The 22209-nt window shown below is 54.2% G+C and overlaps 1 protein-coding gene across 6 annotated transcripts in view; it reads right to left on the minus strand.

Annotated features, from left to right (window-relative positions):
- SHANK3 (SH3 and multiple ankyrin repeat domains 3) overlaps positions 1 to 20199 on the minus strand; it is an 857838-nt gene extending 837639 nt beyond the window's left edge. For all 6 annotated transcript variants that reach the window (XR_012642513.1, XR_012642514.1, XM_074976815.1 and 3 more), the window contains exon 1: positions 20147 to 20199. The gene's annotated coding sequence lies outside the window, so the exon portion shown is untranslated. The remainder of the gene's footprint in view (positions 1 to 20146) is intronic.
- Between the last annotated feature and the right edge of the window lie 2010 nt (positions 20200 to 22209).

The following is a 22209-nucleotide window of genomic DNA, read 5'->3' on the forward strand; positions in this document are numbered from 1 at the left end:
TCCTGCTCGGGGCTGCAAGGACACGCCAAATGGCTCCAGGAGCCAGTGGGAGCCTGCCTTAGCCCTGGTGCACAGACTTTAAATGTCCCAGCCAGAAGTGTGGACCACGGCCGCCGGGATCCTTTTTTGACTGGGCATTCTGATCAAAAACTTGGCAACCCTAGTGGCAGCCTCCAAAGCACAACAGCCCTCCCAGGCTCAGAATGCACTGCAGAAGCTCCAGAGCCCAGCAGTCCAACCCACCCAGAATGCACTGCAGAAGCTCCAGAGCCCGGCAGTCCAACCCACCCAGAATGCACTGCAGTAGCCCCTGCGCCTTGCAGCCCCACCCATCCAGAATGCATTGCAGCAGCCCTAGTGTCCTGCAGCCCTATCCACACAGAACGCACTGGAGCAGCCCCCAAACTATGAAGCTTGTCTCCACCCACCCAGAATGCATTGCAGCAGCCCCCATGCCATACAGTCCCACCCACCCAGAATGCATTGCAGCAGCCCCCTCTCATGGCAGCCCGCCCAAGCCCAGAATACACTGGCAATCCATTATTTGTGTTGTTTTCTATCAATCCTAGTATCACTGAATCTTGCTGCTGCACTGGGACAGGCCAGGATGGTCAGGCATCTAGTTTTCACGAGAACATGCGTGGAGAAGGGACCCTGGCAGCTCTCCTCTCCCTCTGCCTCAAGCTCATTGGCCTCATTCTCCTGATGGGCTCTGCAGGAAGGAGCTGGCCTAGCCACCTGAAAGGGACAGCATATGACTGCCTGACCACAGCTAACCACTCTCCTGTCAGCTCCTCTGAGCTATTCCCTAGTCAGTGGCTGTACCTGCAGCTAGGCACACCAGTGGCAGGGGTAAAAGGGGCACTTGCCCAGGGGCCCAGGTTATTTAAAAGGGCCCAAGGGCTGCCACCGCCACTGGTGCCGCAGGGTTAAGGCAGGTTTCTTGCCTGGCCTCACACCACACCTCTTCTGGCAGCAGCTGGCTCTGTCCCTGCAGCCCCTGAGGGCAGGGGCAGGGGGTCTCTGCATACCGCTCCTCTCCGAGATGCTGAATCTGCAGCTCCCATAAGCCAGCAGCTGCAGCCAATGGGAGCCATTGGGGCCAGTGTCGGTGGGTATTGGTGCTTGGAGTACCCTGGCCTGCTGCCTAGTATCCACTTCCAGAGGTGTGTGCCAGTGTCTCGGGAGCCACCCAAGACATGCACAGAACCCTCCTGCACCCCAGGCTCCCGTCTCAGCTCACAGCCTGCACTCTGCACCCAAACTCCCTCACAGAGCCTGCACCTTCTCTCCCTCCTACTCCTCAACCCTGGCTGCCCAGGGAAAGTGAGGATGCGGGGAGAGCCAGTGACTGAAGGGAGGATGGAGCGACTCAATGGGGGACCTCCAAGAAGGGCAGGACAGGGGCATAGCCTCAGGAAAGGGGCGGGGCAGTGGCCAGAGCTGGGGCCTTTGGGTTTGTGTGTCTAGCGGGCTTGCAGGAGCCCTGACCATGCTGCTGGTAGCTCTGTGGGCTTGTGCATGCATGGGACAGACCCGTGACTAGCTGGCCCTCGGCCTGGACTTGTCCTCAGTGGGCCTGCATGGGGCCGAGGAGGCATGCTGCTGGCAATGTCAGCCCCAGGTCTTAGCACCCTGGGTCCTGACATCTCTGGAGGAGCAGCACCATAGTGCCCTGAGTAGACAGTCGCACCCAGCATCTTCCCTTCTTGTACAGGCAGGGCAGGGACAGGGCTCCCGTCCTAGAGGTCAGAGGGGCTCCTACGTTCTGGTGCTACAAATATGTGCTGAGCTCAGCGAAACGAGCCACCTTCCCCCTCACCCAACATGCTGCACCAAGAGGAGCAGGGAACCCAAGCTCCAAGCCTAGGCAGTCCTGCCTGGGCTCCCCCTCTCCTCGGCTCCATCACTGGTCTCTATCAGAGCACTGCAAGGCCCTGAGGCCAGGCAGGGAGGCAAGCTCAGTGCATCTGCACAACTAACAGCCCTGGGATGGTTCCAATATGCAGCAGCTCAGAACAGTCACTGACTGTACAACTGGGAAGGTGCATTCCAATCATCCAGTCTGCAGTGCAACCCAGAGAGCCTGCCCAGCGACCCCTGCTCCAGCCCACAGCTCCTCTGCGATTGGCAGCTCTGCATGCCCCTGACAGCTGTCACGAGAACGCTTCACTCAGCACAGTGTAACAGAGCCCTGCCTGTCACACTCACTCCCTTCCACAGCACACACCCACCCAGCCCGCAGGCACACATGCACAGCTCCACATACAGACAGGCTCACACACCCCTCCCCTGGAGCACATGCGCAACCCAGCACGCAGATACACTCACTAACATCCTGCAGGACATGCACAACCCAGCATACAGACACACTCACAAACACCCCACGACACATAGGCAGCTCAGCATGCAGACACACTCACACGCCCTTCCCTGCAGCACATGCACAACCCAGCATACAGGCACACTCACACACCCCTCCCCTGCAGCACATGCACAACCCAGCATGCAGGTACACTCACACACCCCTCCCCTGCAGCACATGCACAACCCAGCATACAGACACTCACTAACACCCCGCGACACATACGCAGCTCAGCATGCAGACATACTCACACACCCCTCCCCTGCAGCACATGCACAACCCAGCATGCAGACACACTCACAAACACCCCGCAGCACATAGGCAGCTCAGATTGCAGACACACTCACACGCTCCTTCCCTGCAGCACATGCACAACCCAGCCTGCAGACACACTCACACACCCTGCCCTGCAGGACATGCACAGCTCAGCATACAGACACACTCACACGCCCCTCCTCTGCAGCACATGCACAACACAGCATACAGACACACTCACAAACACCCTGCAGCACATGCACAGCTCAGCATGCAGACGCACTCACACACCCCTTCCTTGCAGCACATGCACAGCTCAGCATGCAGACACACTCACACTTCCCTCCCCTGCAGCACATGCACAGCTCAGCATGCAGACACACTCACACTTCCCTCCCCTGCAGCACATGCACAGCTCAGCATGCAGACACAGTCACACACCCCTCTCCTGCAGTACATGCACAGCTCAGCATACAGGCACACTCACAAACACCCCGCAGCAGATGCACAACCCTATATAACAAAGTAGGGTTTGTGAAGATTTAATTTCACTTGTTATGTTGCCTGTGTTTCCTACCGTCTGTAGTGACTCCAGGTGTGTGCCTTAGTTTCCCTAGGCACAGCATCAGTGCATAGTGGTAATGGGAGTTTCATTGTGATGACTTCTCACATGTAGACAAAGAGATCTGAAGAAGTGGGTCTGTCTCACGAAAGCTCTTCACATAATAAGTTATTTTGTTAGTCTTTAAAGTCCTACATGGCTGCTTTTTGTTTGGATGGACAAAGGCTGTGCCCTTTGTAAATTAGGCAACCAGGTGACACCTTTCTTCCCTGAGAAGCCAGACAAAGGTGGGGGAGGGTCCTGGATGGTTTTAATTGGGACTGGGCAGTTGGGTGGGGCACTCTTGTCAGGCTGGAGAGGGAGGAAGGAGGACCAGGGCCCCAGCTCAGGGCCCCTTCTCCCCAAGATGGATTGTACTGACGGCTTCTGGTTTCTGTGCTGACAAATCTGTTCTGTGCTGTGTCCCTGTGGCCTAATAACCCTTCTGTTCCACCTGCTGGGTGAGAGTCACGTCTGCCTGTGACATGCACACACCTAACCCAGCATGCAGGCACACTCACCTCTGCCCCCCGCAGCATATGCACAACCCAGCATGCAGGCACACTCACCCTGCCCCCCGCAGCATATGCACAACCCAGCATGCAGGCACACTCACCCTGCCCCCCGCAGCATATGCACAACCCAGCATGAAGGCACACTCACCCCGCCCCCCACAGCTTATGCACAACCCAGCATGCAGGCACACTCACCCCTGCAGCATATGTACAATGCAGCATGCAGGCACACTCACCCTGCCCCCCCCCCCCACAGCATATGCACAACCCAGCATGCAGGCACACTCACCCCTGCAGCATATGCACAATGCAGCATGCAGGCATACTCACCCCAACCCCCCACAGCATATGAGGCACACACATGCACACAGCAGCACGCAGGCACACACACAAGCAGGCAGACACATGCACATATGCACACACAAGCACTAATGAGCAGGCAGGCACAAACACATGCACACACAACTGGGCAGGCATACACACATGTACACACATGGGCACAGACAAGCGCATACACGGAGGCCAGCACATACACATGTGCACACACGAGTGGACAGGCACACATGTGTGCATACACAAGCACATATGATCAGGAAGGCACACACATGCACATGTGAACAGGGAGGTGCACACATGCACAAGTGGGTAGGCAGGCACACACACATACACACATGCACACACGAGAAGGCAGGCACACGCATACACATTCAAAACGCACACTCACACCCAACCTGTCAGCTCCTTGACAGACATGCACTGCCATGCACCAGGGCATAACTAACCATGGGAAATGCATAGACAAGTGCACTCCATTGTCCTGGCCACATCCTCCCCAAGCCTGTCATTACCCAGACTCACCACAGCTGGACAGGCTGGGCCCAAGGAAAAGGAAAAGTTACCACCCTGCCCTGTAACTGCTGTTCCGTGAGATGGCTTGCACACGTCCCTTGCACACGAGGAGTATGTATGCCCCAGGCATGGAGCACAACAGCTGAAGTTTCTTGCAGGGCATACCAACTGGAGCTGCGCATACACACTTCACACAGGCATGATCCCAGCAGCTGTGCAAAGAGCAGAGCCAGTGTACCCTCCCTCAGCTTTTTCACACTGGAATCCAGGACATACATGCAGATACAGAGGGGAAGGAGGGAGGGTCGTGGGATGGCTGTGTGCAAGGCTCCTCAAAGAACAAGTTACAGAACAGACAGGTAACCATTTCAGTTCTGTGAGTGACTGCACTTGTCCATTCCACATTAGGTGGCTCACAACCAGACCAGAATGGAGGAGGGGTTCAGTGTTTATCTGTGCCATGGCTGCAGCACAACCTTCCCAAATCTAGCATCAGTTCTTGAGGCTTAGGAGAGAGCTCTGTAAACTGCTTAGTTCTGTCCAGGTACAAAGCTAAAGTCCTGCGGACAACCAGATTATGAAACTTCACTTTGTCTCAGTACAAAGGAGGCTTTACAAAACAGGCTGGTGAATATACTAGTTAAGGTGGGAATCAGCCCATGCCATAGTGGACATACCTGTAGCTTGTCATTACAGGTTGAACCTCTCTATGCCAGAACACTCTCGTCTGGCAACATCCATAGTCCAGCACGATTTTACTTAGCTGGATGACCACTTATGGGTGTGGCCAAGTTTCCAATCGTCCTATAAAGTTTGTTTCTAGCCTTTCATTGGCTCTCAGTGTTCTGTGATGTTATTTAGCTGTAATTTACTCCAAATGTCTTCTAGGAGCCCTGTAAGCAGTGGAAGCATTGGTTATGCTGCTAGACAACACTGACCTCCCATGATCTGGCAAATCCTCTTGTCCATCACTGGTCACATCCTGAGAGTACTGCATTAGAGAGGTTCAACCTGTATAACAAACTGCATATGGGAGTCTGGAACTAATGCCCAAAGCCCAGCTCCTCCCTCTGGTGGAAGTAACAGCTGCTTTTGAGAGAGGCAGAAGTGCAGGTCCCATGGAGGTGTGCGGTCTCTGCTCATGGAAAGTGCCTCTCCAGTCCTTTTGAAAACCATAAACCTTCGGGCTGCAAAATCAGACCCCTCCTCTGTAGTGGAGAGAATGCTGGAATTGCTGCCAGACAAGCCTTCAGAGAAGTAAAAGAGACCCGTTTTCTTTCACATTGCATAAACGTTCCAATGAGCAAAGAGAACAGTACCCAGGAAGCAGACGCTGCTGGTGGGGCCACACCAAGAAAGGTCTCCATTTCATCACATAGTTGTACCTGGGGGATGGCCTGCTGTAATTTAGAAGAATGGTCTGAACCTCTTTGGAACACTCCAGCTCTGAATTGGTAACCACTGACCATCCCAGCTGCCAGATGAAAGCTGAAAGGGTTGGGGTGCAACAGCTGGTTGTGGTCTGGGAACTTAAGTCTGACTAGAGCAAGAGTCATGGAGTCCAGGATGGAAAGATTCAAGAGATCAGCGTACCAATGCTGTCCAGGAAGGAGGACAGAGATGAACTTCTTCTGGCTGGAAAGAATCCTGGTTGCATTGGAAGCAACACTGACTTGTCCTTGATGATCAGCTGGCCCAATGAATGAAAGGAGGAGGGGACTGTTTCGATGCAGACCTATATATGACATGTAGATTGTCCTCATATCAACCAATCATTCCAGTACAGGAACACCTAGGCTGCGTCTACACGTGCACGCTACATCGAAGTAGCTTATTTTGATGTAGTGACATCGAAATAATCTATTTTGATGATGAATAACGTCTACATGTCCTCCAGGGCTGGCAACGTCGACGTTCAACTTTGATGTTGGGCAGCACCACAGCGAAATAGGCGCTGCGAGGGAACGTCTACACGCCAAAGTAGCACACATTGAAATAAGGGTGCCAGGAACAGCTGCAGACAGGGTCACAGGGCAGACTCAACAGCAAGCCACTCCCTTAAAGGGCCCCCTCCCAGACACAGTTGCACTAAACAACACAAGATCCACAGAGCCGACAACTGGTTGCAGACCCTGTGCATGCAGCATGGATCCCCAGCTGCGGCAGCAGCAGCCAGAAGCCCTGGGCTAAGGGCTGCTGCACACGATGACCATAGAGTCCCGCAGGGGCTGGAAAGAGAGCGTCTCTCAACCCCTCAGCTGAGGGCCGCCATGGCAGACCCCGCTATTTCGATGGTGCGGGACGCAGATCGTCTACACGTGCCCTACTTCGACGTTCAACTTCGAAGTAGGGCGCTATTCCCATCCCCTCATGGGGTTAGCGACTTCGACGTCTTGCCACCTAACGTTGATTTCAACTTTGAAATAGCACCCAACACGTGTAGCCGTGACGGGAGCTATTTCGAAGTTGGCACTGCTACTTCGAAGTAGCATGCACATGTAGACACGGCCCTAGTGGCCTGCCCTTCAGAGAGGTACCAGCACCACTGCCGAACACTGTCAGGACTTGAGGGGCTGAGACAAACTAAATAAGAGGGCTGTGAATTGATAATAGGCCTTTGTCGCAAGGAAAGATCCTGTGGCTCTGGAAGATGGTCTGGAGTACGTACATCATGCCTGTGCAACCTGAGGGCAGCACGCCAATTCTTGGGATCTAGGAAGAGGATAACAGAGGCCAGGTAACCATGTGACTTTCTCTTTGCTTTGTATTTGTTCAGGATCTGCAGTCCAAGGATAGGCCTGAGGCCTCTCTCAGACTTTGGAATGGGAAAATCTCAGGAATAAAATTTGTCTCCCCAGTACTATGGAGTTACCTGTCCTAGAGGCTCTGGCTGTAAAGAAACTGCAGTTCTGGAAGGACAGCGGGACTGTGAGCTCAGTCTCTGGGAGGGAACAGTGAAATGGGAGATGTTGGGGAACACTGACAAGCTGCCAAACCCAAACCCAGACCCAGACCCAGTAATCAGTTGTGATATGGCTCTGGACACCTTGCAAACAGGACCATGACAACCTACTGCTAGAGGAAGAGACAGAGGGAGATCAGCTCCCAGCATAGTGACATGCTGGCCTTGACGGAGGGCTCAGACAGTCTGTGTTGCTGGCATGTGTTACCAGTTACTATCGCAGGAAGAGGAGTTGGTCGTCTCCTGCTTTGGGATTTGCAGCACCTCTTCCAGTGTTCCAGCTGCCCTGGTGGGTACAAGGCGTACATCTGCCGTAGTGGACATTGAAACTGATTCCTTTTAGGACCATGTGTAAACACCCACCAACTTTAGAGCTTCCCTGGAGTCTTCCAGGAAATGCAGAGTTTAGTCCATTTCCCCACAAACAAATTAGAATGCTGTACTGGGAAATCTCACCTGTCTGCTGGCCCTTTGCTGGGGTTCCAGGCTGCAGCCAAGTGGAGTGTTGTATTGGGAGCGCAGGTTCTGGCACGCCTGCCACAGAGCCTGCACCATCCAGAGCTGACTGCAACAGGGCTCTGACTACTAATCTTCATTAAGCAGGGCCTAATATTCTTGCATAGCCTCATGTAGCAGTTATTGATTAATTTAGCCATATTGTCCCACACAGAGAAATGATATCTGGTCAAGACAGCCAGGTGACTTGTAATTCTGTATTGTATCCAGAGCACAATACATTTTTCGACCAAAAAGATCAGCATTTTTTGATTCTGTGTCATTGCGGGTAGATTTGGAACATCTGTGATGTGATTTTTTGTTGTGTGCAGACCCAACCAAAGAACAAGGGTGAGCTGCATACAGAAGTTCTTGGGACCTTGAAGTGGTACTTGGCGTCTCCCCTCTGTTCTCTCAGCAGTAGATGGAAGAGATGCCAGGGTCATTCCAACTTTTTGTGGACTCCAAGATGGCTTAATTAATTGGCAGAACTACTCTATCAGACCCTTAAATATGCAAGATGCCCACCAATTTACAATCATTCTGCACCATTTCTACCTGCACACCAGCAGAGCTGTCTGCTCTTTTTCATAACTCTTGATAGGTCTTAGAATCATCCTAAATTGGGGATGGATGATTCCACACTATCGCTTCATCAGGAGAGGAGAAAGGTGTACTTGGAAAGGCCGTACAGGGTGGTGCCCTGGTTGTTGTAGTGAGCTAATGCAGCTGATACCAGTCATGGCATGTAATACCTCTGGTTCTTGGTGACTACCAAAGTCAGAACTTAGATCGGCACAGGGCATGACTCTTTCCCTTGGAGGAGACTTGAACATTCCCGCTGTGGGAGAAGCTCAAGAAGTTAGGAGCATGCTCCACAGATTCCAGCATGGCCATGGTAAGATGCTGCACCCCAATTATAGGTATCCCATAGCCATATCCCTCAATCTGCTCCTGTGGAAACATCAGTACCCAGGCCTTGAGCATCATGAGGAGGAAGGCAACATGAGGCCTCCTGTAATATACTTGGGACATGTAAGATCTGACTCCAGACAGGTATAGGAATAACTGGAGGACCATGGAAGAAGATTACTGGATGGAGTACAAAGGACTGGCAGCCAAGATCTATGGTTGGAAGTGAGGGCTTACCCACCAACCGTACCAAGTGTTTGTTTGGAAGATGTACTGAAGCCTTGGCTGTCCTAAGTACTAAGAGCAGCTATGTCAAAGCTGGCACTGAATGATAGGGTGACAAAGCCATAGACAGCACTGGCACTTGCGAAGAAGTAGGCGGTACTGCTAACCTCACCACCTGTATAATCAGGGAGACCAGCGCCCCCGGGCAAAGAAGGTCTTTAGCTGCTGCCCACGTTTCATGAGTTGTCAGTACCAAGAGTTCTGTATGATGTCAAAACCACACAAAGCCCCATCAGTGAAATCATTCTCAGTGGGTATCAGATGTTAGTGCAGAGTCAGTGACTCTACACAAGTGACCAAGGTAGTATGTGGTAATCGGGACTGCCTTGCCAAAGCTGGGGATCTAACTTTGGTGCCCAATCACAAGGTCATAGAAATGTAGAGCCAGTGCCCTGCATGGAGGCAGGACGAAATTTTATCTTGGCCATCCCTGACAGGTGTTTGCCTAACCTATTCTTAAAAATCTCCAGTGACAGATATTCCACAGTCGCCATGGGTAAGTGGCTTTCACCTGTGATCTTCAGATCACTAGGGATCTGCAGACTGTCTAAGATTTCCAAAGGGGTCTGCACCTCCATTCAAAAATTTTAAGGGTCCACAAATGAAAAAAAAAGTTGAAAGTCCCTGGTCTAGGTAATTTGTTCCAGTGCCTAACTACCATGATTGAAAGTTTCTCCTGTTGTCTAACCTAAACATCCCTTGCTACAGTTAAGCCAGTTACTTCTTGTGTGTCTTTCACTGATTAAGGAGAACAATATATCACTCTCCTCTTTATAACAAGCTTTTACGTTTTTGAAGACTGTTGCCATGTCCCTCATCAGTCTTCTACTGGATAATATAAAACAATTAGTTTCACTCTGTCCATATAAGTCATGTTTTCTAGACTTTCATTCAGTTTTGTGGCTCTCTTCTGAACTTTCTCCAATTTGCCCAATCTCTCCCAAACCGTAACACCCAGAACTGCCACATTATTCCAGCTGAGGCTTTCTCAGTGCTGAGTAGCGTGGAAGAGTTTCTTCTCATGTGTTTTTAGAACATTCCTGCTAAAACATCCCAGAATGACGTTTGCTTTTTTCGCAACAGTGTCACACTGTTGGCTAACATTTAGTTTGTGGTCTGCTATAACATCCAGATCCCTTTCTGCAGTAACCCTTCCCAGACAGTCACTTCCCATTTTGTAGGTGTGAAACTGATTGTTCCTTCCTAAGTGAGTATTTTGCATATGTCCTTTTTGAATTTCATCCTATTTACCTCAGACCATTTCTCCAGTTTGTCTAGATCATTTAGAATTATAATCTGATCCTCCAGAGCACTTGCCACCCCTCCCAGTTTGATATCATCTACAGACATCGAAAGCTCATGCACCAAAATATCTGTTAGTCTATAAGGTGCCACAAGACTTCTTGATGTTCTCTAAGCTACAGACTAACACAGCTGCCTCTCTGATACTTGTCAGACATTATTAGTATACTCTCTACATCATAATCACATCATTTATGAAGATACTGGGTCAGAAGCAGAAGCAACACAGATCCAACAAGACCCCACTCAGTATATCTTTCCAGACTGACTGTCAGCCATTGACAGCCACTCTCAGCATAGTTTTCCAATCAGTTACACGCCCACCATAGAGCAAGTTGGTCTAGGCTATATCTCCGTAGAGTGCTAGGCACTGGGTCTCCTTGACGAGCAAAGACTCTTAGGCTTTGAAGAATGCCGATTGTCTGACTTCCGACTCTTGCTCAGCATCAGAGTCGTCCCAAGACATTGGAAGTGCATTGTCTGAGGGGCACTGTGAGGCACTCCAGAGTCAATGGCTGAATTCTGAGAGAAAATGCAATGCTACTTCCATCAGTGTGTGTCAAGCCATTACCTTTCTGGATTTCCTGGACCAAGTCCTGAACCTCCTGCAGATCAGGCACTTACACAAACACTGTAGGCAGCAGGGGTGGGGATCATTACTGGAAGAGATTTTTACAGCTAGACTAGCATTTAAATTCCAGGGCCATTGGCATTTCCCAGTCCTGAGTGTCAATTACATGAAGTAAAAGCCAAATGTCAAAACAATAAAAGGAAAAGCCAAGCGAGCACCAGCACCTAAAATGAATGCTAACCAGGGCTATTCCAACTATTGATTCACAGAGGTAGCCATGTTAGCCTGTATCTTCGCAAAATGAAGCAAGCAGCCCTGTAGCACCTTAAAGACTAACAATATTATTTATTAGATAACGAGCTCTCATGGGCAGACCCACTTCTTCAGAAGCTGAAACAGAACTGAGAAAAAAAACAGAGAGAAAATAATTAACTTACCTTAATTGACACTTCCCAGAGGGTTTTGTTTTCTTCCCTCTTTTCCCCACCTTCCTGTCCCTGCCTCTCCCTCCTTTTTAATTTTTACATTTAACTGATTCCTCAGTTTCCTCTCAATTTTTCTCTCAGTTCCGCTCCAGGTTCTGAAGAAGTGGATCTGGCCCACAAAAGCTCATTAACTAATAAATAATATCATTCATCCTTAAGGTGCTACAGGACTGCTTGCTTTGTTTTGCTAACTATTGGCAGCAGTGTAAAGAAGTTTTGTTTTGTTTTTCTGAGAGCAATGGGAACTTGTGCGAGGGACACACATGCTCCTGCCACCAGTCCCAGCTAGTGAGGAGGGACTGAGGAAGGGTGTGGCAGCTCCTCTTTTCCAACAACTGGACAGGGACATGAGTGAGCAGAGGGTGCATGTGCTACCCTGACGATCTGCTGACTTTGGTTGCTGAGCACACACCTGAAGTGGGACAGATATGTGCAATCACTTGAATTGGAAAGAGAAAGGCACAAAGCGAGAGTAAACCCTGAGAACAGAGGATGTCTGCAGGAGGGGCAGTCCTGGAGCACCTCGTTGCACCTTGAATCCTTCACCACATGCAAGGCATTCTGCCCACAAACCCTTCTCTTCAGCCTCCACCTAGGAGCAGTTTATATACTGGTCAGGGCCCTTTTCTCAGTAGCCCTAGCCACAGGAAGGACCACAAAAATAACCTCCTTGTTCAACTACATTTCCCATGATGCCTTGCCACAGACTGCTGTAACCTGTACATCTACAAAGGCTTTAAGAGCTCCTGCTTGGCCTGAAAGCCAGGGACAGAAGGCTGGACTCCTGCTTTAACCCAAGCTGTTTCCCCTCCATGCCAATGCCTTCAAGTCAGGGGCACAGCCAAAATTCTCCTGAGGAGAGGGCCCAGGAGGGGCCCATTTCCCACGCTACCTACCAGACAGCAGAGGACCCAGTGTGGGTGTCCCATTTTCCTCCTCTGCAGGTTCTTGTTGCTGCGTGCATGTACTGCATTCCAGGAAGCACATGCTGCCACAAGGGGCCATGCAAGTCCTCACCAAGCACCCATCTCCTGGAGCAGACCCAGAAGGGCAGGAGGTGGAGGAAGCAGTGTGAGGAGGTGGCAGCCCAGGGCTTTGGGAAGCAAGGAACCCGGTCGGAGACCTCTCCCTCTCCTGCTCCCCTGAGATAGACTGGGACCAGCCAGGACCTTTCCCCCCGGCCCTCCCACTGGAGATACAGGGACCAGCTAGACCTCTTTCCACCTGCCCCTCCTACCTGAGAGACGGGGACTAGCTGGGATCTCGCCCCTGCCCTTCCCACCCAAGAGACTGGAACTAGCCAGGACCTTGCCCTCCTCCCCTCCCGCCAGAGAATCCTGGACCAGCTTGCACCTTTGTCCCCTACCAGAGAGACCAGGACTGGCCAGGACCTCCCTTCCTCCCTGAGACGCTGGGATCTCCCCCCCCCGGCCACCAGCGAGATGGGAACCAGACAGCACCCCCACCCCCAACCTGAGAGACTGGGACTAGACAGGACTTCTCTCCCCTCCTCTGCCATGAGGTGACCGTGACAGTAAATTTGCAGCAGTGCTGGTCTTGGCCAAGGGAGGACCTGGGACCCCCTTTGTTGCACTCCTGCCTGAAATTACTGCTATAGACACACACGTACACATGACGGAACTCATGCATGCTCAGACATCCCCGCCCCCTCCCTCCCCACACACAAGCATTGTGTAACACCTGGCCCAGCTCCACAAGAAGGAAATTACAAAAGAATCCTGATATTAGCATGGCCCCGGTGCTTGCAGCGGAAATCCCAAAGCGGAACCAAAGTGCATCCAGAAGGGTCAGAATCAGACAGGCAAATACGAGGGTCCCAACACTTACCCTAGAACATTTTCCTACCTTTGTGGGCCTGCCAGTCAGTTTGGAATGCTTGTGGCAGGTGATGGTGTGGTACCCAGCGCTCACAGGAAAAGACCACCCTGAGCACCTACCCACAGACACATGTGCCAGCAATGAACATGGACACTCATAAGTTCACCACAGCCCACAAGGGTACACGGTAACATAGATCCATGAAAGGACACACTGCATCTGAGAAGAGCCTGGTGCTTCCCCTGCACACAGTTCCTTTTCACTAGCACACACTCCCATGTGTGCTCCCTGTGCAAGAACAATTCCTGTTCACCAGTGTGCATACTAATGCATGTGCCTTGTGAAAGCATGGCCACAAGTCACCAGCACAGGCACTCCTATGTGTACCCTGTGAAAGCTGACCCCTGTTCACTAACTTATGCACCCTTACATGTGCCCTATGGAAGCACATCCCCCCCTTCACTCGGGCACACTCTCCCATCTGTACCATATCATTGGTCCTTCTCACTAGTGCATAGATACTATTATGTATGCTGGGAGAGCACGGCCCTTACTAACTGGTACACACACTGCCACGTATAGCTATGAAAGCAAAGCCCCCATTCACCCACACACATATTCCCACATGTACCCTGTTAATTCCCCAGCCTTATTTACCATGCACTCCTGTACGTGCTGTGAAAGTGAGGCCCCATTCACCAGTACATGCACTGCCACACGTACGCTGTGAAAGCACAGCTCCTAGGCACCAGTGCATGCACCTCCATATGTACCCCACTAAATCATGCCCCAACTCCCGCATTGTGAAAGCATGACTTGCATTACGCAGCACACGTACTCCACATATGCCCTGTGCAAACATGTCCCTATTCTCCACCCACCATACGCACCACCACAAGTTCCCTGTGAAGACATGACCCCTTCCCCTCAGCACAAGCGACATGAAAGCACAGCCCCTAACCAGCTGTTCCCGCATTCCCACATGTGCAAACACAATGGCTATTCCCGGGCACGCACACACCTGGGGACACATGCCCACCAGCACATGTGCTCCCCATTCTGCCAGGCCCGTGTTCGTTGTGCCCCTATGTTGGATTAGTTTGGAAGGGGTCCCCACCCTTCCCTGGTGCCTTGGCTGAGGAAACACCACTTGTGGCTAGTTCGCCAGGCAGTGGGAGCCGGCTGGGGGCTGCCCGCAGGGCCAGCACAGCTCTTACCTTTGGAGCAGAGCCTTTTCACGGCACGGGGATAGGATGGCAGGGCCCGAGTAACCATAGCAGCACTAGCGAGTGCCGGGAGCCAGCCAGCATGCGAGTGAGCCAGCGAGCGAGCGAGGAGTGCTGGGGGTGGGGGCGGAGGGGATTCGGGAGAGGAACACGAAAGATAAATTTCTCCTGCGAACTCAGCCCCCTCCACAGCCTGGGGAGCCGAGTGTTAGTTTAAGGTGTTGTCATGACAACCAGAGTATGTGTGAGGAGAGAGGAAGAGGGAAGGAAAGTTCAAAGCCAGCTGGGGGGTGGGGCTGGGCACTGGCTGTCCTGGAGGGAAACCCCACAGGTGCCCCCGCCCCCGCCCTCTGCAGGGACAGGGATCCCCCGGCACAGCCAGCTGCCATGGCGCTCTACCCCCTCCCACTGCCCTTGCTGAGCACCCCTCACCTCAGCACCTTCTCTTGGAAGCCCTCCCGACGGGCGCCAGCCCCACCTCGCCCAGGCCCCACGCCTCAGGGCCACGGGAGCACTGGTGCCTTTGACCGGCAGGGGCACCTTCCTCTCACCAACTGGGGGCAGGAGCAGACCAGGCGTCCCCTGCCCCCAAAAGCAGCCAGACAAGAGCTCCTGAGGAAGGGGCCTGGGAACGTGCAGGGCCGCATCAGCCCAAGACGTGTGCACCTATGCACTCACAACAGGGGCCAGAGGAGACTCCAGGTGAACAGGAGCAGAGTTAGGGTGTCTCAGGTGGGAGCCGGGGAGCCTCCCAGAACCAGGAGGGGCTAAGCCTCTCCCAACAAGCCCTACTTGCTCCAGACCCCCTATGCATGGAACAGCACAGGCATCTGTGTGCACACTGGCAGTGTGGGCATTGTGGGCACGGTCTGACCCTGTGTGCAAGTGGCAGGGATAATACACTTATGTGGGCAGCGCACACAGTACACCCTGGAGTGTGGGCAGCAGGCACAAGACACCACTTTTGTGTGGGAACAGTGGGCACAGTGCACCCCAGTGTGTGTGGGCAGTAGGTGCAGTGCACCCCAGTGTGTGAGAGTAGTGGGCTCATTGCACCTCAGTGTGTGTGGGCAGTGGGCACAGTGTACCCCAGTGTGTGTGGGCAGTAGGTGCAGTGCACCCCGGTGTGTGTGGGTAGTGGGTGCAGTGCACCCCAGTGTGTGTGGGTAGTGGGTGCAGTGCACCCCAGTGTGTGGGATCAGGAAGCACAGTGCACACCTGTGTGCAGACAGAGGGCACAGTACACCCCAATGTGTGTGTGGGCAGTGGGTTCAGTGCAACCCAGTGTGTGTGGGCAGTGGGCACAGTGCAGCCCGGTGTGCAGGCAGAGGGCATAGGACATCCCTGTGTATGGGACCAGTGAGCACAAGACACCACTGTTGTGTGGGACCGTGAGCACAGTGCATCCCTGGTTGTGGGAGCAGTGGCCACAGTGCATCCCTGTGTTGGGGTGATGGGCGTGGCAGCAAACTTCCCAGCCCTAGCTGAAGCCCCCTCCCAGCAGGCTCCTCCCTAGCTCCAGCTCCCAGTGCCAGTTTCAGAGCTCTGACTTTGCAGCTGTTTTCTCATGTTAGCATGAGCCCTGCAACCCCAGTCTGTCTCCCCAGGTGGGGGCTCCCACCATCATAAGAACATAAGAATGGCCATACTGGGTCAGACCAGAGGTCCATCTAGCCCAGTATCCTGTCTGCCGACAGTTGCCAATGCCAGGTGCCCCAGAGGAGGTGAACCGAAGACAATGATCAAGCCATTTGTCTCCTGCCATCCATCTCCTGCCTTTGACAAAAGGCTAGTCACCATACCTTACCCCTTGCTAACAGCCATCTATGGACCTAACCTCCAAATATTTATCGAGCTCTTTTTTAAACTCTGTTAGAGTCCTGGCCTTCACAGTGTCCTCTGGTAAGGAGTTCCACAGGTTGACTGTGCGGTGTGTGAAGAAAAACTTTCTTTTATTAGTTTTGACCCTGCTACCCATTAATTTCATTTGGTGTCCTCTAGTTCTCATATTATGGGAACAAGCAAATAACTTTTCTGTATTCACTTTCTCCACATCATTCATGATCTTATATACCTCTATCATATCGCCCCTCAGTCTCCTCTTTTCTAGACTGAAAAGTCCCAGTCTCTCTGGCCTCTCCTCATATGGGACCCGTTCCAAACCCTTAATCATTTTAGTTGCCCTTTTCTGAACCTTTTCTAATGCCAATATATCTTTTTTGAGGTGAGGAGACCACATCTGCACGCAGTACTCAAGATGTGGGTGTACCATAGTTTTATATAGGGGAAGTAAGATATTCTTTGTCTTATTTTCTATCCCTTTCTTAATTATTCGTAACATCCTATTTGCTTTACTGACTGCCACTGCACACTGTGTGGATCTTTTCAGAGGACTATCCACTATAATTCCAAGATCCCTTTCCTGATCTGTTGTAGCTAAATTTACCCCCCATCATATTGTATGTATAATTGGGGTTATTTTTCCCAATGTGTATTACCTTACACTTACCCACATTAAATTTCGTTTGCCATTTTGCTGCCCAATCACTCAGTTTGCTGAGATCTTTTTGAAGTTCTTCATGGTCTGCTTTGGTTTTGACTATCCTGAAAAGTTTGGTGTCATCTGCAAACTTTGCCACTTCACTGCTCACCCCTTTCTCTAGATCATTGATGAATAAGTTGAACAAGATTGGTCCCAGGACTGACCCTTGGGGAACGCCACTAGTTACCCCCTTCCATTGTGAAAATTTACCATTTATTCCTACCCTTTGTTTCCTGTCTTTTAACCAGTTCCCAATCCATGAAAGGATCATAAGCCAGAGCTCCCCAACAGGCACATGTAGCTGGCACCCATAAGCTAGTGGAAGCCACACAGCTGGCAGACCAGGAACCAATGGCTGGGAGCTGAAGACAGAGACATTCAGACTGGCAATGGCATGACGTTTAGGGAGGTTAGAGGAAGAGCAGCTGGATTTAGCAGCACACATGCTATCTGACCTCTCAGTACTCCAGCACAGACCTTGGCCTAGACTGACCTGAGACTGAGGCGTGAGGAGCTGAATATGCCAACCGCTGCTAGAAGTGATGGGGAGTGTGTGGTGAGAGCTACTGTGGGGCGGCATATCTGGCAGGCATTAGCCCCCAACTCAGCTGCAGAAAAGGACAATGGGATGCGAGCAACATGATTCACTTATACCACAACCAGGCCCCAGGGCCGGGCACACAGGTTGTTGCAGGCTCCCCCAACAAAGGGGCAGGTCACCTGGCAGAATGCAACCACACTTAACATGAGACACAGCACCCATCCCAGCAAGCCCTGCTCTTTCCATACCAGGCACAGGCCCTCCGCTATGTTACCACTCCATTCAGTACAAGTGGCACCACCTCAGTGCCTGCCAGAGCCAAGGCCCCAAGCCCGCTCTGATTTCATCTGCCTGGGACCAACCTCTGGAAGTTGTATCACCTGCCAACCACAGTCCACTTTGGCCATGTGGCCTCCTGCCCACTGCACGGTCTCTGCGCGTGCATGACACTGGGGAAAGATGTGAGACACTCAGCTGTCTGAGGGGGGGGTCTCAGCTGCCCTTTGGGTGGCAAGTACAGGGGTCAGCTCAGACTCAGCAACTGAGCCCAGAGCAAGGTGTGGTGGGTGGTGGTATATCTGTGTGTGTGCATGTGGGGTGTGTGCGTGGGGATGTGCATGTCTTCATGTAGGCATGTGGGTGTATACAGGACATGTGGAGGTGCATGTGGGGGTTAAGTGGATTTTGGGGAGTTGGTTTGCAGGTGTGTGTGGGTGTGATTGCGAATGTAGGGGTGTAAATGGGTGTGTGTGTGTGTGTGTGTGTGGGCAGGTGTGAATGTGGGGTGTGTTCATGTAGATGTGCATGTTTGGATGTGGGAGGTGTGCATCTGCCTGTACATATGTGGGGAGCGCATGTGGATGTGCATGTGTGGATGTGATATGTGTGGGGGGGAGGTGTGCCTGCCTGTACATGTGTGTGTGGGTGTGAATGTGAATGTGGGGAGAGTAAATGGGTGTGTGTGCACCTGTGGGTGGGTGTGAAGGTGGGGGGTGTGCATAGATGTGCACGTTTGCATGTGGTGTGTGTATGAATGTGAGGGGGTGCATCTGCCTGTACGTGTGCGTGGGTCAGTGTGAATGTGGGGGTGTAAATGGGTGTGTGTGGGTGGGTGTGAATGTGTGGTGGGGTGCATGTGGATAAGCATGTTTGGATGTGGTGTGGTGTGTGTGCATGTAAGGGGGTGCATCTGCCTGTACATGTGTGTGAATGTGGGGGTGTAAATGGGTGTGTGCGTGCGCGTGGGTAGGTGTGAAAGTGGGGGTGTAAATGGGTATGTGTGCATGTGTGGGTGGGTGTGAATGTGTGGTGGGGGGCATGTGGATAAGCATGTTTGGATGTGGTGTGGTGTGTGTGGATGTCAGGAGGTGCGTCTGCCTGTATGTGTGTGTGGGTGGATGTGTGTGGGCTGTGGGAAGGTAGAACTCGCTCACAACACTTGCTCTCAGTGACGCTTGTACCATCAGGGAGCTCCCGGATGCAGCTGATTGTACCCACACACTCAGTGCCTGAAGGAGTTCACTATTCATTTCTCTATCAACTGACTTCATACCACGAAATTCAGTCTCCACAGCGCGAGTTAAAATGTTCTCAGCCCCCTCTTCCCATCTGTTCCTGCCCCTCCCTCTAGCACCTTCCTCCCGGCCCTACTGCTCCCTGCCCCACGCACAAATCTGCAGGCAGGATTCAGATGGCTGGAGCAGCTGCTCAATGTGGGGGGGGTTGGGCCCCTCTCAGAGTGTTCAGGGGCGAGAGGCTGCAGCCCCATGCCAGTGAGAACTCCTGCGTACTAACGAGATGCTTCCCTGGAATTACTGCCAGTAACGGAGAGTGCGGCCCTGGGCCGTGCAAACCCTGAGGGACCATGTGGCTGGGCTTGCACCAGGGAGCTGTCCGTGCAAAGCAAGCCCTGGCCACCAGCCTGGCCGGGCCTCCCTCTGTCTGCACAGTGCTCTCTGCTCACCCTCCTGGGGCCCTTGTCACAGAGCCAGCTGGGACTCAGCCCCTAAAGCAGGGCCTGACTGCTCCCCTGGCATGGCATCCAGTACCGGAGCATCACCGGAGCCCCCCAGAGCACAGGGCAGGGCAAAGGGCAGAGCTGCTAGCACTCCCTGCTAGGCAGGAGTAGGAAAGGTCTCAGGGGCATGTGAGCCAAGCGGTGGCTGCGCTTCCCTGGGCTGCTCTGCCGTCCCTTCAGCAGCACGCCCTCCCTGGCCTGGCAGCTCCCTGGGCCAGGGCTGGGCTCAAGGTGAGCAGTGCCAGTCCTGCATGAGGCGGGGCCCCTGAGGCACAGTAGTCACCATCACAAACTCTCTCCCAGCCCCATTAGCCCCGTAACATGTCCAGGGAGGCCCAGCTCCCAGCCAGAACTCAGGGCCAGCCTAGCCAGCACCCCTCTTACCTCTGCAGCGGCTCCTGCTCCTGGGCTTGCTGAGAGCCAGCGTCGAAAGGGAACCTACAGCTGTTGGCTCTGCCCCTTTCCTGCCAGGAAAAGGACGGACACGCTCGCTCCAGCTGCAGGACAGAACCCGCCTTCCCCAGCAGAGACACCTCAGGAGCCCGGGATCCTTTGGCTTATGGGGGCGGGAAGCCCCCAGCTGGAGTGAAGGAGCAACACTGGGTGGAGATGGACTATGGCCGGTATATGTCCAGCTTTGGGGGGCTCTGTGTGTACGTGTGTTTTGGGGCCTGTCCCATGATGTGTGTGTGCATGTGTGCGCGCGCACACGTTTCAGAGGGAATCTGGACATGCACCCGGCGAGGCAGGATGTGCTGTCCACAGACTATCTGCACAGCCAGGAAGCACCTTGCCAGAGCAGGGATTTCCACTTCCTCCTGCTCTGCGCACAGAGGAAATTCCCTTCCCAGCCCTGGGCGGAGATGGGCAGCAGCCTCCTCCCTCCCCAGGGCTCTCTGTCAGCCGAGAGGAATGCAGCAGGCGCAGGGTGGGACAACTGCATCCAGGCTGGGGGCTCCCACTACACGAACTAGGGACTGGAAAGACTGAAGGGGGCTGGACTGAGAAACGGGGCATGATGGATGTAGGGGGCAGGCAGGAAAAAGACTGAACGTGTGGGGAGAAGGAAGGAGTGTGTGGGGCCGAGCCAGGTGGAGCAGGATGGAGCATGTGGAGCTGGGCAGAGGCAGGGCTAGTCTGCGGGTATGGGGTGAGCTAGAATGCGTGGGGCTTGGACTACACGTGGGGCTAGAGGGAGTGTGCAGAGCTGGGCCCAGCCCTAACCTTGAGGTTCCAGTCCAGTCCTTACCCCCAGGCTGAGACCAGCTCCCGCCCGGAGGTGCCGGCCCGGCCCCCGCCCGGAGGTGCTGGTCTGAGGTGCCGGCCTGGCCCCGCCTGGAGGTGCCAGCCCAGCCCCCGCCCAGAGGTGCTGGCCTGAGGCGCTGGCCTGGCCCCGCCTGGAGGTGCCAGCCCAGCCCCCGCCCTGAGGTGCCGGCCTGGCCCCACCTGGAGGTGCCAGCCCAGCCCCCGCCCTGAGGTGCTGGCCTGGCCCCACCTGGAGGTGCCAGCCCAGCCCCCGCCCGGAGGTGCCAGCCCAGCCCCTGCCCTGAGGTGCTGGTCTGAGGTGCTGGCCTGGCCCCACCTGGAGGTGCCAGCCCAGCCCCTGCCCTGAGGTGCTGGCCTGGCCCCACCTGGAGGTGCCAGCCCAGCCCCCGCCCTGAGGTGCTGGCCTGGCCCCACCTGGAGGTGCCAGCCCAGCCCCCGCCCTGAGGTGCTGGCCTGGCCCCACCTGGAGGTGCCAGCCCAGCCCCCGCCCGGAGGTGCCAGCCCAGCCCCTGCCCTGAGGTGCTGGTCTGAGGTGCTGGCCTGGCCCCACCTGGAGGTGCCAGCCCAGCCCCCGCCCTGAGGTGCCGGCCTGAGGCGCTGGCCTGGCCCCGCCTGGAGGTGCCAGCCCAGCCCCTGCCCTGAGGTGCCGGCCTGGCCCCACCTGGAGGTGCCAGCCTGGCCCCCGCCCGGAGGTGCTGGTCTGAGGCGCTGGCCTGGCCCCGCCTGGAGGTGCCAGCCCAGCCCCCCCCTGAGGTGCCGGTCTGGCCCAGCCCGGAGGTGCCAGCCCAGCCCCTGCCCTGAGGTGCCGGCCTGGCCCCACCTGGAGGTGCCAGCCCGGCCCCCGCCCGGAGGTGCCAGCCCAGCCCCCGCCCTGAGGTGCTGGCCTGAGGCGCTGGCCTGGCCCCGCCTGGAGGTGCCAGCCCAGCCCCCGCCCTGAGGTGTCGGTCTGGCCCAGCCTGGAGGTGCCGGCCCAGCCCCTGACCCAAGGCACCAGCCCAGCTCCTGCCCTGAGGCACTGGCTTAGCTCCTGCCCCAAAGTACCAGCCCAGCCACCATCCCAAGGGCACCAGCCTTGTCTCTGCCCTGAGGAGCCATCCCCCTACCCCAAGGTACAGAGCCAGTCCTTTCCCCAGGGTTCTTTAGATCAGACCTCACCCCAGGGTATCAGGCCAGTCCCCACC

The sequence above is a fragment of the Carettochelys insculpta genome, chromosome 1, assembly GCF_033958435.1.
Source record: "Carettochelys insculpta isolate YL-2023 chromosome 1, ASM3395843v1, whole genome shotgun sequence".
Classification (NCBI taxonomy): domain Eukaryota; kingdom Metazoa; phylum Chordata; order Testudines; family Carettochelyidae; genus Carettochelys; species Carettochelys insculpta.